This window comes from Schistocerca serialis, chromosome 11 (genome assembly GCF_023864345.2).
Source record: "Schistocerca serialis cubense isolate TAMUIC-IGC-003099 chromosome 11, iqSchSeri2.2, whole genome shotgun sequence".
Lineage (NCBI taxonomy): Eukaryota > Metazoa > Arthropoda > Insecta > Orthoptera > Acrididae > Schistocerca > Schistocerca serialis.
In genome coordinates this window covers 171095180-171109831 of record NC_064648.1, presented here as the reverse complement: position 1 = coordinate 171109831, position 14652 = coordinate 171095180, and the positions used below count along the sequence as shown (strand labels likewise).

Below are 14652 nucleotides of genomic sequence, written 5' to 3'. Positions count from 1 at the left end.
TTTGTTCATTAAACGACTGTGGGGGACTGTAGCAGACGCCTTGCGGAAGTCAAGAAACACGGCATCTACCTGGGAACCCGTGTCTGTGGCCCTCTGAGTCTCGTGGACGAATAGCGCGAGCTGGGTTTCACACGACCGTCTTTTTCGAAACGCATGCTGATTCCTACAGAGTAGATTTCTTGTCTCCAGAAAAGTCATTATACTCGAACATAATACGTGTTCCAAAATTCTACACCTGATAGACGTTAGAGATATAGGTCTATAGTTCTGCACATCTGTTCGACGTCCCTTCTTGAAAACGGGGATGACCGTGTGCCCTTTTCCAATCCTTTGGAACGCTACGCTCTTCTAGAGACCTACGGTACACCGCTGCAAGGAGGGGGGCAAGTTCCTTCGCGTACTCTGTGTGAAATCGAACTGGTATCCCATCAGGTCCAGCGGCATTTCCTCTTTTGAGCGATTTTAATTGTTTCTCTATCCCTCTGTCGTCTATTTCGACATCTACCATTTTGTCATCTGTGCGACAATCTAGAGAGGGAACTACAGTGCAGTCTTCCTCTGTGAAACAGCTTTGGAAAAAGACATTTAGTATTTCGTCCTTCAGTCTGTCTTCCTCTGTTTCAGTACCTTTTTGGTCACAGACTGTCTGGACATTTTGTTTCGATCCACCTACCGCTTTGACATAAGACCAAAATTTCTTACGATTTTCGTGTTTATCTATAATAGCGAAAGACCTTTAGAGGCTCGCAAGTCGCTCCCTCGCGGCTAGGGAGCTGCAGGGGTGGTGGGGAGGGGTGTACAGTGAGAGAGCCAAAGGAACTGCGCAGGGCAGTAGGTTGCTACAAGCGGGGGCGGCTCACACAACAGGGACAGCGAGGTGAAGGCGCCAGCCACCTACCTCGTTCACCTCTCACCAGCCGGAAGTCGTAAAATACTCCGCAGGCCTCTGAGGTCGGTCGGTCGGTCACTGCAAATATCGTCGCGGCGCAGTAAGACCGGCACGGGTTGGTATCGGCGTGCGCTCCAGTATACAGAACTCAGAGGCTGCTAGAAGCGTGCTGTCGTGGACACACCTCGTTGATCTGTATCTCCCCCCATTGTCTGGACAACAAAGTTACCATCACTCAGTTTTCACTTGTGACTGTCCATGTACCACAGTCTTCCCTCAGGACTGTATCCCTGTCTACTCCTTTTGTTGTTGTTTGGATATCCTCCTTCACCTGCTCCTGCCAGACCCGCAGGCGAGATGGGGAGGGGGGGGGGGAAGGTGGGCCGCCCGTCCACCCCCCCCCCCCCACCCCCCCACAAAATTTTTATGCTTATACTAGATAAAAAACTTCAAGGTTCGCCGATGACATAGTAATTCTCTCACAGACAGCGAAGGACTTGGAAGAGCAGTTGAACGGAATGGACGGCGTGTTTAAACGGAGGATATAAGATGAACATCAACAAAAGCAAAGCGAGGATAGTGGAATGTAGTCGAAATAAATAGGGTGATGCTGAGGGAGTTAGATTAGCAAATGAGACACTTGCGGTAGTAAAGGAGTTTTCCTATTTTGAGAGTAAAATAACGGATGATGGTCGAAGTAGAGAGGATATAAAATGTAGACTGGCAATGGGAAGGAAAGCGTTTCTAAACAAGAGAAATTTGTTAACATCGAGTATAGATTTAAGTGTCAGGAAGTTTTTTCTGAAAGTATTTGGTATTTGTATGGAGTGTAGCCATGTATGGAAGTGAAACACATACGATAAATAGTTTGGACAAGAAGAGAACAGAAGCTTGCGAAATGTGGTGCTACAGAAGAATGCTGAAGATTAGATGGGTAGATAACATAACTAATGAGGAGGTATTGAATAGGATTGGGGAGAAGAGAAGTTTGTGGCACAACTTGACTAGAAGAAGGTATCTGTTGGTAGTACATGTTCTGAGGCATCAAGGGATCACCAATTTAGCATTGGAGGGCAGCGTGGAGGGTAAAAATCGTAGAGGGAGACCAATAGATGAATACACTAAGCAGATTCAGAAGGATGTAGGTTGCAGTAAGTACTGGGAGATGAAGAAGCTTGCACAGGATAGAGTAGCATGGAGAGCTGCATCAAACCAGTCTCAGGACTGAAGACTACAACAACAACAACAACAACAACAGCAACAACTAGATACAAGCCGGCCGCGGTGGTCTAGCTGCTCTGGCGCTGCAGTCCGGAACCGCAGGACTCCTACGGTCGCAGGTTCGAATCCTGCCTCAGGCATGGGTGTGTGTGATGTCCTGAGGTTAGTTAGGTTTAAGTAGTTCTAAGTTCTAGGGGACTTACGACCTAAGATGTTGAGTCCCATAGTGCTCAGAGCCATTTGAACCATTTTGAACTAGATACAATGGAAATTTTCTAGTACTGAAATGTTTTCTTAAAGGGGGACGCCCTTGGTCTGGCTGCATTTTTAGCATTATCTTCACCCTCATAGTGCAACTGATCTATAAATGAGAGATAGCTCAAAATTCTTACACAAAATTACTGTCATTGGTCAAAGCATTGCCCAAAAAATCATTCAGAAATTTTTCATATGTTGGTCCTGACAACAATGTTTATAATAGTATAAAAAATGGAACACTATTTCGCTGGGGCACCATTTTCTTTGGAACCACTGACTGCACAACTTGGCAAAGGTCAGAGTACAGACAACATTGACATAAGTGTTGTATGCCTCCAATTTCCTACCCTGATGCTTATCTGATAAAAAGGCAAGTAATTTATTTTAGTACAACAAAAATATTTAAAAATGTAGCTTAGATATCACCGACCATCATCATCATGTTGTAAATTTTTCAGGAAATAGTAGGCAAGGGAGGTCATTCTAAGTATCTGTACCAATTTGAGTGTCATTCAGGAGAAAAATGTACCTGAATGATAAATATTCGAGTTTTCGAAAAATCGCAAAAGAAAATTTTCAGAGTTATTAACTTACCAATAGCCGACCGGTGTTGCCGAGCGGTTGCAGGCGCTTCATTCCGGAACCGCGCGACCGCTACGGTCGCAGGTTCGAATCCTGCTTTGGGCATGGATGTGTCGGGTGTCCTTAGGTTAGTTAGGTTTAAGTAGTTCAAAGTTCTAGATGACTGATGACCTCAGATGTTAAGTCCCATAGTGCTCAGAACCAAGCCAAACCATGTTGCCCAAACAGCTCGTCTCATGTTTTCCGTATCTGCTACATTTTTTCTTATCGCTAGTCCATAATATTTTCAAAGAAACAATTTCACTTCCTGTTAGACGACCTGGACCACCTATGTGTTTTCCGTCTGACAGTTCTTCTCCACTGAGTCTTCACATAATTTTCTCAGCCGAGCTCCCATTCTCCTTTTTTTTTTTTTTTTTTTTTTTTTTTTTTTTTTTTTTTTTTTTTTTTTGCATGCCCAACACATTCAAGATTTTCTATCCGAGTGTCGACATATGGTCGGTCGTTAACAACAGTAGTGTGTCCTTCACAGTATCCATCCCCAAGGTAGCCTACATACCTTACACCATGACTGACATCAGATCTTTTAAACATGTTTAGAACTCCTTTCTTTTCCATGTTTCCAGTTGGGCCATTAAATTTCTTTCCACAAACATGGGTGCCAATAAATTTACTTGAACAACCCTGGCCGTGCTTTGAGAGACATACGTAATCTAGTATCTTAGCAGTTTCAATAAACGTGGCAGTTACAACCCACATTCAGAGAAGTATACTACTGGCCATTAAAATTGCTACACCAAGCAGAAATGCAGATGATAAACGGTTATTCATTGGACAAATATATTATACTAGAACTGACATGTGATTACATTTTCACACAATTTGGGTGCATAAATCCTGAGAAATCGGTACCCAGAACAACCACCTCTGGCGTAATAACGGCCTCGATACGCCTGGGCATTGTCAAACAGAACTCGGATGGCGTGTACAGGTACAGCTGCCCGTGGAGCTTCAACACGATACCACAGTTCATCGAGAGTAGTGACTGGCGTATTGTGACGAGCCAGTTGCTCGGCCACCATTGACCAGACGTTTTCAGTTGGTGAGAGATCAGGAGAATGTGCTGGCCAAGGCAGCAGTCGAACATTTTCTGTATCCAGAAAGGCCCGTACAGGACCTGCAACATGCGGTCGTGCATTATCCTGCTGAAATGTAGGGTTTCGCAGGGATCGAATGAAGGGTAGAACCACAGGTCGTAACACATCTGAAATGTAACGTCCGCTGCGAACAAGAGGTGACAGAGACGTGTAACCGATGGCACCTCATACCATCACGCCGGGTGACACGCCAGTATGGCGATGACGAACACACGCTTCCAATGTGCGTTCACCGCGATGTCGCCAAACACGGATGCGACCATCATGATGCTATTAACGGAACCTTTATTCATCCGAAAAAATAACGTTTTGCCATTCGTGCACCCAGGTTCGTCGTCGACTACACCATCGCAGGCGCTCCTGTCTGTGATGCAGCGTCAAGGGTAACCGCAGCCACGGTCTCCGAGCTCATAGTCCGTGCTGCTGCAAACGTCGTCGAACTGTTCGTGCAGATGGTTGTCGTCTTGCAAACGTCCCCATCTGTTGACTCGGGGATCGAGACGTGGCTGCACGATCCGTTACAGCCGTGCGGATAAGATGCCTGTCATCTCGACTGCTAGTCATACGAGGCCGTTGGGATACAGCACGGCGTTCCGTATTACCCTCCTGAACCCACCGATTCCATATTGTGCTAACAGTCATTGGATCTCGACCGACGCGAGCAGCAATGTCGCGATACGATAAACCGCAATCGCGATAGTCTACAATCCGACCTTTATCAAAGTCGGAAACGTGACGGTACGCATTTCTCCTCCTTACACGAGGCATCACAACAACGTTTCACCAGGCAACGCCGGTCAACTGCTGTTTGTGTATGAGAAATCGATTGTAAACTTTCCTCATGTCAGCGCATTGTAGGTGTCGCCCCGGCGCCATCCTTGTGTGCATGCTCTGGAAAGCTAATCATTTGCGTATCGCAGCATCTTCTTCCTGTCTGTTTAATTTGGCGTCTGTAGCGTGTCATCTTCGTGGTGTAGCAATTTTAATGGCCAATAGTTTATTACCTCCCTTCTGCCGAAATCCGTCAGATGCTGCTACACTGCCTGTATTCTCAGACAAGGCTACTATTCATTCCTCTGCTGCTCTTTTCATTGGATGTTCACTTACGCCGCATAAAGCATTATGTGTTAATTTATTGTATCTGTGAAACTTCACTGGAAGTGGAGGCAAATCCATCACTGCAGAAAATGTCTGGGTATCTGTCCTTCCCCTTCCAATACACCGCATTCCATAAGCGAGCTGAATATTTACACTGTAATGTCGACTATCGGTTACTGGCGACGTCACAGTATCACTGTGCAACTTACACGAGTTACAGGCAATGTACAACGAACTTGAAAGACCCTTCCTTGCTCAAATGTCCTCAGAAACGACGATACTACCTTCACAAGTGCGGTACTTACATTTCGCAGCACTCTTCAAAAGTGTTGACGGCATATTTAGGTTCACAATAACATTTCCGTCGTTATTGCTGCTCACAATACTACTAGGCTTGTTCTTACTGCATTCAAAAAGCGAAAGTCTACGTCTAGAAGCCCTGGCTGTAGACACTGTTTCTGCGGGAGACTTTTGAAGCAACTGATGTTTATTGTTCGGTTGTGTTTGGAACTGGTTGCCGTGAAACTTTCGTTTGGGGCTAAATTTCTTTACTGTCGGTATTTGTAGCACTGCGCACGCGCACGTTCAGACAGAAACAAAACAACACACAATAACTACAAAACCACATACGTATGCAATTTCGAAATCATATATTCTCAGAACTTTGTTTACATTCGAACCATAGCCTTACAGATATGCGTGTAGTTTGGTTCCAGCAGTCAGTGTCTTCTAGAATACATCTGTGTTAACGATTCATATCTAACACTGGAAAAAAGGGAAGAACAAAATAATGCATCGCGTATTCTGACGCACTTCAAACTGACAGATGGGCGTGGCCCCTGTGTAACATTACCCTCAGTCTCAATTGTAGAACGAAAGGAAAATTACAATGCCCATAAACTATACATTTTTGAAATCAGCATGAAATTCTCTCTTCTATTAACCAAGAAATATTTTTTTTTCAAACTTTTGGTCATTTTCACGAGCATGTCCCCTTAATGTTGTTCGTTCTTGGTTATGACTGAAAATCAAGTGAAAGGAGTTTCAGGTGTAAAGAAGTTGATGGAAAAGCAGCAGAGGAAAAGACGTGTAACTGTGTGAGGTTTCAGCTCGTGTAGAGCAGAGCAGGTGGTGAACAGTTTCATAACATCGCCAAATCTGTGTTTGCCTGAAGATCTCCGAGCAGTTTAAAGCAGTCCACCCAAGGACACGTTTCAGCCAGATAGCTTCCTTTGTCTCCAATCTCGGTGCCACATTCAGCTATAACAGGAGAAATTTATCTGAAACGTGTCTGTCTGTATCTGCGCTATTTCGGAACAAAACGCGGACTTGATTTAAGGTTAGTACCATTGTTCGGAAAGTTGCGTAAAGTAAGTAGATGCCTTTCGCGTAGGAAAAAAATGGCGAGTGATTTTGACTTTATTTTGTAACTTGCAACCTACGTCCTCAATTATTTGCTTGACGTATTCCAATCTCTGTCTTCCTCTACAATTTTTGCCCTCTACAGCTCCCTCTAGTACCATGGAAGTCATTCCCTCATGTCTTAGCAGATGTCCTATCATCCTGTCCCTTCTCCTTATCAGTGTTTTCCACATATTCCTTTCCTCTCCGATTCTGCGTAGAACCTCCTCATTCCTTACCTTATCAGTCCACCTAATTTTCAACATTCGTCTATAGCACCACATCTCAAATGCTTCGATTATCTTCTGTTCCGGTTTTCCCACAGTCCATGTTTCACTACCATACAATACTGAACTCCAGACGTACATCCTCAGAAATTTCTTCCTCAAATTAAGGCCGGTATTTGATATTAGTAGACTTCTCTCGGCCAGGAATGCCTTTTTTGCCATAGCGAGTCTGCTTTTGATGTCCTCCTTGCTCCGTCCGTCATTGGTTATTTTACTGCCTAGGTAGCAGAATTCCTTAACTTCATTGACTTTGTGACCATCAATCCAGATGTTAAGTTTCTCGCTGTTCTCATTTCTACTACTTCTCATTACCTTCGTCTTTCTCCGATTTACTCTCAAACCATACTGTGTAGTCATTAGACTGTTCATTCCGTTCAGCAGATCATTTAATTCTTCTTCACTTTCACTCAGGATAGCAATGTCATCAGCGAATCGTATCATTGATATCCTTTCACCTTGTATTTTAATTCCACTCCTGAACCTTTCTTTTATTTCCATCATTGTTTCCTCGATGTACAGACTGAAGAGTAGGGGCGAAAGGCTACAGCCTTGTCTTACACCCTTCTTAATACGAGCACTTCGTTCTTGATCGTCCACTCTTATTATTCCCTCTTGGTTGTTGTACATATTGTATATGACCCGTCTCTCCCTATAGCTTACCCCTACTTTTTTCAGAATCTCGAACAGCTTGCACCATTTTATAGTGTCGAACGCTTTTTCCAGGTTACTGTTAGTTTGGTTCAAATGGCTCTGAGCACTATGGGACTTAACTTCTAAGTCCCCCTAGAACATAGAACTACTTAAAACTAACTAACCTAAGGACATCACCCACATCCATGCCCGGGGCAGGATTCGAAGAACCTGCGACCGCAGCGCCTAGAACCGCTCGGCCACTTCGGCCGGGGTACTGTTAGTTTGCTCGAATTTTTACAACTTTTCTACTGCTTATTATGTGATCCAGATACTTCAGTACACTGCTCTAAATTAGATAAATGTATACCTAAGAGTTTCGGGGAAAATTCAGCTGTTGACACTTTTCTGGATAATTTAAGGCGAATGGAAACACCAAATCATTTCTTGTCCGCCTGTCTGAATCAATAAAAGGTTTAATCGAGTCGGTATTTATATTGTAATATAAGCAGTCACAGTAGGTACAATTAACTTTCCGATTCCCGGCAACCCCCCCCCCCCTTAAAAACAAAAAAAAGTCCTGTGTGCGGGTCTGTGTCCAGCCGTCTTATTCTTGGCCATCGTAACTATCTCCGCAGCAGTCACATGTCTGTGTGTGAAGCTGTTGCTTTCCTTTCCTTGCCTTGTCCATTCGTTTGACATGGCCAGAACATCTGACAAACTGGCCTTACCTACGTTTCTTTTCAACTATGTGTACACTCCAGATTTTTCCCATCTACACCTACATCAACGTAATTACTCTGCTGTTCATAGCGAAGTGCCTGGCAGAGGGTTCAATGAACCACCTTCAAGCTGCCTCTCTACCGTTCCGCTCTCGAACGGCGCGCGGGAAAAACGAGCACTTAAATTTTTCTCTGCGAGCCCTGATTTCTCTTATTTTATCGTAATGATCATTTCTCCCTACGCAGTGGGGTGCCAACAGAATGTTTTCGCAATCGGATGAGAAAACTGGTGATTCAAATTTCGAGAGAAGATACTGTCGCAACGAAAAACGCCTTTGTTTTAATGATAGCCACTCCAATTCACATGTCTGTGGCTCTATCTCCCCTACTTCGCGATAATACAAAACGAGCTGCCCTTCTTTGTACTTTTTCGATGTCATTCGTCAGTCCCACCCGATGCGGATACCACACCGCACAGCAGTACTCCAGAATAGGGCGGACAAGCATGGTGTAAGCAGTCTCTGTAGTAGGCCTGTTGCACCTTCCAAGTGTTCTGCCAGTGAATCGCGCAATCTTTGGTCTGCTCTACCCACAACAGTATCTATGTGATGGTTCCAATTCAAGATATTTGTACTTGTAATCCCTAAGTATGTAGCTGAATTTACAGCCTTCAGATTTGTGTCACTTACTGCGTAATCGAAATGTAGCGGATTCCTTTTTGTACTCATGTGAATAATTTCGCACTTATTTTTTGCATTTCTTAAAATGTCGTTCCGAATTTGCTGCTCCATAATTCGTAAGAACTTTATTTCCGCGCCTTGTAGTTTGTTACGGACATTTTTGATTGCAACAGTCCAGGTCACAAATTTTTATTATATTTTCGATGACCGGATTGACAGAGTCTAGTGAAATTCGTTATTATTATTAAGCCTTAATATTACACTGTTTTGTTACTGTCGGTGAAATGCTAGTGGGAACCCTCCGAAGGACGTAGACCTCTTTCACGAGACGGCACTTTTTCCCGCGGGGGGGGGGGGGGGGGGGGGGGGAGGGGGGGGGGAGGGGGGGGGGGGGAGTGAGTGAAGAGATAGGCTCGACACAGACTTTAATCACGTAGACCTGTAGTATGGGGAAATCGCCTGTAATGTCATTTTTGAAGTCGAAATGTATTTTAACAACTTTTTTTATTTTCGAAAATTACGTTGCAAATTTTTCAGTTTTTGTCGTTTTTCACTCTTAGTTCGCTTAATATCTTCCAGTTTTTCTTGTTGATAGCTTTCATTATGATGAAAGTCCGTGGCCTTACAAAACCCATCAAAGCTCTACATTCTTTGAGATTTAAACCTTCAAAAACTTATGGGTTAGGATCAACGAAATTGGAGTGGAACTGTTAGGAAACTCCTTTGCCATTTTCAAAGCGAATTCGATAAAACTTTTAGTTGACTTCATTGAGGAGCCTCTTGCAATCGTCTCAATGGAGTTATTTCCCGAAACAATTACGTGCTCAATTAGTTTAACATACACGTGTTGTAATTCGGGGTGTTCACGCTTAAGTCTGTAAGCAACATGTCCTTCAATCACCTCTAACAGCTCAACATTTTCCTTCAAATCTGGAACATTTTCCCCTTTTTTTATCCGGTTCAGTTCTCAAAAATTACTCCCACGTCGGAAACAAGTTGAACTTCGTTGTTATCGCATTCACTGTCCTGTAGATAGACAAGAAGTGAACACTCCAAGGAAGATGGTGGTGCTACAGTGGTATTTCGAATTTCTGCACTAGGCTTTCTCATTCTTGCGTATAGTTGATAGGATTGCGCGCGCATTCCGGCCCAAAAGTGAAAGACCTAATTCTTTCGGAGACAGTGTTAGGCAAAGGGTGATCACAGAATCTCTTCACTCCTCTTCGGAAAATTAGCTTTCCAGAATACCGTGATTGCATCTGCTGTGGTTACTACAAGTGCTTATGGTGCAGCAAAGTATTGATTTTTCACTTGAAAAAACTTAACTCTAACAAATCCCCCAGTACTCTGATAATTATTATTCTATTAACTCCGCAACTCAGCCGCCACTCAGTAATAAAACTTGACGCTGCTGCAAAAAATCTTATTTTTGGCTCGTAAACTCAATTACAGCACAGTACATAATGGCAGCCACCCGCTGGTTCGGTTCACTGTGACGTCATCGGCGCGGCTTGCTGCTGCGTACACATCACGTGGTCCCTATCGTGTAAGCAAGTACTGGCGGCTGTATCAGCCCAAGGTTGTATACAGGAGCGGAAGAAATGTTGAACAGTGTTTTCGTTATGCACGCCTGAAAGTACTATAGCAGTGACAAGTCTAACACGTGGCGAGGAAGTAATAAACGAGATGTAAACTTCAAAATTCTTAGGTGCCGATATTCATGAGAATTCAGATTGGGTCCAGCGCATTACAACTTAGTTAAGCCACATTTTCTCTTGGTAGTAGATTTAGCTTTTGTTGATGTACATCTTATACCCTCCTTTCAAGACACTGTCCATTCCGTTCAACTGCTCTTCCAAGTCCTTTGCTGTCTCTGACAGAATTACAATGTCATCGGCGAACCTCAAAGTTTTTATTTCTTCTCCATGGATTTTAATACCTACTCCGAACTTTTCTTTTGTTTCCTTTACTGCTTGCTCAATATACAGATTGAATAACATCGGGGAGAGGCTATAACCCTGTCTCACTCCCTTCCCAACCACTGCTTCCCTTTCATGCCCCTCGACTCTTGTAACTGCCATCTGGTTTCAGCACAAATTGTAAATAGCCTTTCGCTGCCTGTATGGCAAGGAAAGCGTTTCTGAAGAAGAGGAATGTGTTAACATCGAGGATAGATTTAAGTGTCAGGAACTCGTTTCTGAAGGTATTTGTATGGAGTGTAGCCATGTATGGAAGTGAAACGTGGACGATAAATACTTTAGACAAGAAGAGAATAGAAGCTTTCGAAATGTGGTGCTAGAGAAGAATGCTGACGATTAGATAGGTAGATCACATAACTAATGAGGAGATATTGAATAGAATTGGGGAGAAGAGAAGTTCGTGGCACAACTTGACTAGAAGAAGGGATCAGTTGGTAGGACATGTTCTTAGGCATCAAGGGATCACAAATTTAGCATTGGAGGGCAGCGCGGAGGGTAAAAATCGTAGAGGGAGACCAAGAGGTGAATACACCAAGCAGATTCAGAAGGATGTAGTTTGCAGTAGGTACTGGGAGATGAAGAAGCTTGCACAGGATAGAGTAGCATGGAGAGCTGCATCAAACCAGTCTCTGGACTGAAGACAACAACAACAACAACAGTAGATTTAGCATATTTTCATTCAGTAATGTCGTATGGAAAAATGTTCTGCGGTTAGTCATCTTTAAAAAAGAAAGTCTTCGTTGGTCAGAACTGTGCTGTAAGGATAATGTGTGGTGGTCAGCGAAGATCATCTTGTAGACATCTTCTTGACGAGTTGAGCATTCTGATTACTGCTTCACAGTTTACGTATTCCCTCGTGAAGTTTGTTGTAAATAATCCACTACAATTCAAAAGGAACAATGATGGGTGTAGTTACAGTACGAGACGGAAAAAAGACATTCACTGCTCCACATTAAGACTATCTTTAGCAGAAAAAGGGGGACACATGATGTCGCAACAAAAATTTCTGATAACTTAGCGAGTAATGTAAAACGTCTGACAAATAGAAAAGTTCAAAGTGAAAACAAGCTGAAAAAGTTTGTCTTTGACACCTCCATCTATTCCACAGAATAATTCCTATTATTGCAGTGTGTGGAAAAGTAGTTGGTAGGAATTGCTAACACACATCTGTACACGTTTAAAAATCCTTATGGATGTTAACCATGTAATCATATTTACCAGGCGCTGCAGTCATGGACTGTGCGGCTGGTCCCGGCGGAGGTTCGAGTCCTCCCTCGGGCATGGGTGTGTGTGTTTGTCCTTAGGATAATTTAGGTTAAGTAGTGTGTAAGCTTAGGGACTGACGACCTTAGCAGTTACGTCTCATAAGATTTCACACACATTTGAACATTTGAACATATTTACAACTTCGTCTGTGACGTGAATCTAAATTACGTGTTCCACTTCAATAGGACTTTTTTTGGTCGTCAGTCTACTGACTGGTTTGATGCGGCCCGCCACGAATTCCTTTCCTGTGCTAACCTCTTCATCTCAGAGTAGCACTTGCAACCTACGTCCTCAATTATTTGCTTGACGTATTCCAATCTCTGTCTTCCTCTACAGTTTTTGCCCTCTACAGCTCCCTGTAGTACCATGGAAGTCATTCCCTCATGTCTTAGCAATCATTCTGTCCCTTCTCCTTATCAGTGTTTTCCACATATTCCTTTCCTCTCCGATTCTGCGTAGAACCTCCTCATTCCTTACCTTATCAGTCCACCTAATTTTCAACATTCGTCTATAGCACCACATCTCAAATGCTTCGATTCTCTTCTGTTCCGGTTTTCCCACAGTTCATGTTTCACTACCATACAATGCTGTACTCCAGACGTACATCCTCAGAAATTTCTTCCTCAAATTAAGGCCGGTATTTGATATTAGTAGACTTCTCTTGGCCAGGAATGCCGTTTTAGCCATAGCGAGTCTGCTTTTGATGTCCTCCTTGCTCCGTCCGTCATTGGTTATTCTACTGCGTAGGTAGCAGAATTCCTTAACTTCATTGACTTCGTGACCATCAATCCTGATGATACGTTTCTCGCTGTTCTCATTTCTACTACTTCTCATTACCTTCGTCTTCCTCCGATTTACTCTCAAACCATGCTGCGTACTCATTAGACAGTTCATTCCGTTCAGCAGATCATTTAATTCTTCTTCACTTTCACTCAGGATAGCAATGTCATCAGCGAATCGTATCATTGATATCCTTTCACCTTGTATTTTAATTCCACTCCTGAACCTTTCTTTTATTTCCATCATTGCTTCCTCGATGTACAGATTGAAGAGTAGGGGCGAAAGGCTACAGCCTTGTCTTACACCCTTCTTAATACGAGCACTTCGTTCTTGATCGTCCACTCTTATTATTCCCTCTTGGTTGTTGTACATATTGTATATGACCCGTCTCTCCCTATAGCTTACCCCTACTTTTTTCAGAATCTCGAACAGCTTGCACCATTTTATATTGACGAACGCTTTTTCCAGGTCGACAAATCCTACGAAAGTGTCTTGATTTTTCTTTAGCCTTGCTTCCATTATTAGCCGTAACGTCAGAATTGCCTCTGTCGTCCCTTTACTTTTCCTAATGCCAAACTGATCGTCACCTAGCGCATTCTCAATTTTCTTTTCCATTCTTCTGTATATTATTCTTGTAAGCAGCTTCGATGCATGAACTGTTAACCTGATTGTGCGATAATTCTCGCACTTGTCAGCTCTCGCCGTCTTCGGAATTGTGCAAAATGATGCACGGATCAAGAAACGAACTAACGAAAGCTGTCGGCGCACGGACTGTGGTTTGTCAACGTGGTACCGAAAGGTCAGAAACGAAGCGACTTGCTGGTACGGTAACTTGGGTGTGCCTAAGCGTGTTGTACGCGATTGCAGCAGTCTCCAGAGGCAGTTGTCGGCTGTGTGTGGCTAGCAAATCGCACTGTTTTGATAACGAGATGGACGGGCGTGAAATTCCTAGGGTAGCTCCGCTACATCGCACATTTCCTCCCTCGTCCATATGGTGGTCATGTTGCTCTGTCCGTACCATACATCAACAGAAACATGAGTACCTATGAACAGCTTAAAATGCAAAAAGGGAAGTCAGGTTACTCTGCATTCAGAGACTGTTGCACGCAACGACCATTATTTTTATTTGTAAATAATAGATTTCAGCTATCAGTCGTCCTTTGGAATTTTTATTGGCAGATCTAGATTTCAGCTAGCAACTAGCCATTTTCAATGCCCTATCCATTTTTTGGTCAATGCATGGAATGCCTGTTGGTCTGGCTTTGTACACAGTTCATATTCCCTCCGTAAGCACGCAATTTCACTACAAGCCGCTTGTGTGGTACAGTGTGAAAAGCCTTCCAGAGATACAGAATCGATCTGAAATCCCTTGTCAGTAGCACTCAGCACTTCATGTGAATAAAGAGCTAGTTGTGTTTCACAGGAACGATGTTTTCTAAACCCATGTTGACTGTGTGTCAATAGACAGTTTCCTTCGAGGTAATTCATAACGTTCGAACACAAAACATGTTCCAAAATCCTGCTGCATATCGAAGTTAACGATACGGGCCTGTAATTTAGTGGATTACTCCTACTACCTTTCTTCAATATTGGCGTGACCTGCGCAATTTTCCAGTCTTCGGTTACGGATCTTTCGTCGAGCGAACGGTTGTATATGATTGTCAAGCATGGAGCTAAAGCATCAGCAACTCCGAAAGGAACC

General features: G+C 43.4%; 1 protein-coding gene across 1 annotated transcript in view; it reads left to right on the top strand.

Annotated features, from left to right (window-relative positions):
- Positions 1 to 14652, top strand: part of LOC126427370 (5'-AMP-activated protein kinase subunit gamma-1-like) — a 632906-nt gene that overhangs the window by 25977 nt on the left and 592277 nt on the right. The window lies entirely within an intron of this gene.